The sequence below is a fragment of the Coffea arabica genome, chromosome 7e (genome assembly GCF_036785885.1).
Source record: "Coffea arabica cultivar ET-39 chromosome 7e, Coffea Arabica ET-39 HiFi, whole genome shotgun sequence".
In the NCBI taxonomy this organism is placed as follows: Eukaryota; Viridiplantae; Streptophyta; class Magnoliopsida; order Gentianales; family Rubiaceae; genus Coffea; species Coffea arabica.
Genome location: NC_092323.1, coordinates 42,384,248 through 42,388,141, shown reverse-complemented (window position 1 = coordinate 42,388,141; position 3,894 = coordinate 42,384,248). Strand labels below are relative to the sequence as shown.

The following is a 3,894-nucleotide window of genomic DNA, read 5'->3' as shown; positions in this document are numbered from 1 at the left end:
AAATGAAGTTAGGGGTTCATGCATGAAATCATAAAATTTTAGGCCTTAGTGAGCAAATAAACTACAACTAAAAGACCAAACCGACCTCAAACTTCAAGACTAACTACCATGCAACCATCACACAAACTATCAGAATTTAGAAACCAATCGAGAGAAAGGAATACATTTCATTGAACCGAATGCAAGCTCTATTAGATTAAGCAGTGGAAATCAAATTTGGGGCGGTGAGTAGCTCGTAGTTGAGACAGCTGTCAGGAAGATAAAAACACCTAGGTCTGCTGAGTAAACAGTGGCCGAACAAGAGAGTAGCTTAAAGAAATGAAAACTGGCGGACTGAGAGCAAAAACAAACAAAGCTGTCTTCTTTCTCGCTTTCTTTCAAAAGCAGATTCGAGTGAGTGAGAAAAGAGAGAGAAAGGCTGCGAGAGTGAGAACGAAGAGGAGTCTGGTGTAGTTTGGGAACTGAAGCAGGAGAAGTTGGAATAGCAGCTGGTTTCGTCTGCAATTTTTAGAACTTAAGACAAGAGGTAAGCTCCATGACTAACACATATTTACTGAGTATATGTTTAACCTGTAAGTTGCGCTTCAACTGAGGGAAATTTCTGATTTAAAGCTCAACTAATTCCGGACTGAACCGTGAGAAATGGTTGATGATTGACTGATGCAGGCTGTAAGAACCATAAACTGAATTCTGATAGAAAATACATGGAGATGGTTGGCTCTGATTTCTGATATTATGTAATGTTAGCCATAGAACTTGTAAAGGTAGGATCCGTGAGCTGGAATAACTAAGTGTACTCTACGGACTACGGTCAGTTTCATCAGAAAAAGGAAAGGAATAGTTTTGGTTGATTTTTCATGAATAATAGCTCTACAACTTCCTGTGCTAATATATAAAGTGTGCATGGCATCTTGATGGTTTCACGCATGAGAAGGTGAGCATGAAATGAGAAAATGGAACTCGAGGGAAATATGATGCATGCTGTTATTCATCAGATTCTGCTGCTGAGCTCAAGCACGAGATTTAGTTCAGCTATTCTTCTGAGTTCTGATCATAATCTACCATGTTTTATTTAGGATAAATTGATAGTAGATTAATACACTCTACACGATTAGCTGGAGTACAAAACTGAAGAGAAACAAAAGGGAAAGCTCAGCTGCTAAGCCACTACCTGCTGAATCTGTGGCTTCGACTGAGCAGAACTGGTAGGAAGTGTTAGGTCTTCCCTGCGACCCTTAGCTGCTAAACCTGCGTAGTGAGCTGTAGCATGTCATAAAGTCCTTAGACTTTAACAAATGAGATAGAAACAAGCAGAAACTAAAGTGAATATAGTAGACCTGATGAACTCGACTGACTGTAGGTGCTTGGCCGAAGGAATTAAACAGGTTGCATGACCTGATGTTACTGATTCTGGAATCTTCACTAACGAATACATGGAAGACATGTTAATTCTCTACCTTAACAGATAGGTGTCTTGGAAATCAGAAAAACCTAAGGAAGCTTAACTAACATTCGATTAAGGGAAGCTGATACAATCTGTTATGACACTAAAGGGAAGGAAATCAGCTTTTGAAGCAGCTTTCTTCTAATGTCTGAATTTGTGAACTTCTACAGGTGATAACTAAGGTTGCCCTGTGGTTTAGTAGCTACGTTAAGCATCATAAGTAAGGTTACATTGAAGCAAAGGGAGAGGAAGCTGTGAACTTGTGTGCTGAATCACCTTATGGCCGAGAGAATGAAGCAGAAGGTGCTTCTGACCGGCCATTTTTTACCTTGAAAATACGAGAACTGGATGTCAATGTCTTCACAGGAAATGTAGGTCTATGTCTTAGTTTCGAAACGCTATAAAATTTGCCTGAATCCAATAAGCGCAGCTCCAGTTATGACCAAAACACCAGAGGATGGCAGCTTTGCCATCCTCATTGTTCCTCATTGCCTTCTTTTATTTTTCCGGATGCATTTTGCTATAATGCTAGCCGTGAGGAATCAACTTTTAACCAACATTTCTTCTAATTTCCAACCTTGTAAACTTTCATAAATGATAGCTACGGTTGTTCCGAGATTTAATGGCCATATATAGTTCCACGAGTAGAGTTAAACTAAAGCAAATGAGCGGAAAACTCATGATAGTTATGTACCTAAATTGGCTTCTAATCACTTAATATTGTCTTAACAAATATTTTAAAGACCATAAAATTTGAGAGGCGAGTGTAATGGAACGAAATCCAATTTACAAATAACTTAGAGTTTAGTTGATTTAAAAGGGAACAAATGGAGTATCTATAAGTCGCAATTAATGAATATTGGATTGAGAAAGAGATATTCCTGGTTCAAATAATATATAAAGATATAAACTTGGGAAAAATGTATAATTCTTGGTTTGAAATAATGAAGTTATTAAATTGTGAAATAAAATGTAAAATAAATATAAAATATGTTATACGTTGTTTTATAAGCCAAACTTGACTTTAGTAGTTTAAATCATAAAATAACAAGTGATAAGTGATAATATATAAATTGTATATTCTATGTATAATTCTTGGTTTAAAATGATAAAATCAATAAGTCTCGAAATGAAATATGGAATAACTATTGAATATATTTTATACTTAAGGTCAAACTTGATTTTAACAATTTAAATAATAGGATAACGAATAATAGGTGAATATCTACAAATTATATATTTACTTCGAAATTATGAACTTGTCTCAGGAAGTAGCTGCGAGCCAGGAAACAGACCCGAGGCTCGAGAGTAAATTATTTGAATAATTAGGTGAGTGTTTTCCGAATTTATGTGTTTAACTGTTTATGTGTATCTAAGTGAAATTATGTGACGAACGTGCTTATTATGAATTATTACTAAATGATTCCTTGTGAAGTGTATCTCAATTGTCCCTCGCCTTCTAAGTCGAGGGTGTACTTTATCGCACTCAACTTAGTTGAGTTTGAAGGTCGATAATTGACTGAATATTACTGTAAGTGTACATGAATGTAAGCCGTATGTGTGTCTCGCCGTATCGGCTGAACTGGGCCCCAAAATCCACTGTTCAACGGACTATTCGAACTAGCAAAGGGTTTGGTTTCATAGGACGGTAGCTTTGGGTAAATGCTTCGGTATGCTCAAGTATTACCATGAGGTTGGGAGATTATTAAACTGATTATTGAATGTAGGGGATTGTTTATTGTTTTGAAGGACATAAGGAGGTGAATTGGCGGAATGTGCAATGATATTGAAATGAATGTGCAATGACAATGAAATGAGTGTCTCTTGACACTGAAATGAATGCTCAATGACATTTAAGTGGCTCTAATGCGAGCACCGTATCCTTTTAAAAGTGATTGTTTGGTGAAGTGTTTCCCCAATTACTCAATGAAAGTGATTGTACAGTGAAATGTGCTCTACTTGCTTGATTGTATTGATTTAAGCGTTTATTAAATGTTACTTGCTCGACAAACCTCACTAAGCTTTAGTTCAACCGTTTAGTTTTGTTTTCCTTACAAGAGTTGATGGTCGGGAATCGAACGAGAGATCTTAGGGAGTTAGCGTGAAGACCTTTTGTGTTTGTGAATCCTTTAGTATGTTATTACAGTTGAAGCTTTTGTATTAAACTAGGTATTGTAATAAATCTGAACGGTTGATTTTGGTTTATTAAAATGTTATCTTTGAAGTTAATGTGAGTGAGTAAATCCTGGTGAGAGCCAAACAGACGATCCGCTAACTTCTAGGGTATGTCCTAGGAGAAGACCGGGCCGTCACACCAAAATTGAGCATCAAGTTGAAGTTCGATTAAGGTATTCTAAACTAGCACTATTTTCATTCTCTAATTTAGCAAACAAATTTCACTTGATGTAAATAAATATAAGAACTATATTAACTACTATAATTAAATGAAA

The 3,894-nt window shown here is 36.2% G+C and overlaps 1 long non-coding RNA gene across 2 annotated transcripts; it reads left to right on the top strand.

Moving 5' to 3' along the window:
• Positions 1-217: 217 nt before the first annotated feature.
• On the top strand, positions 218-3,673 carry LOC140010869 (uncharacterized). 2 transcript variants are annotated; one of them, XR_011818027.1, is made up of 3 exons: positions 256-526; positions 2,713-2,773; positions 3,194-3,673. It is a non-coding gene; the product is annotated as an uncharacterized lncRNA (long non-coding RNA). The 2 variants fall into 2 exon arrangements; XR_011818026.1 differs by having other exon boundaries at positions 218-526; positions 2,713-3,673.
• The last annotated feature ends 221 nt before the right edge of the window (positions 3,674-3,894 follow it).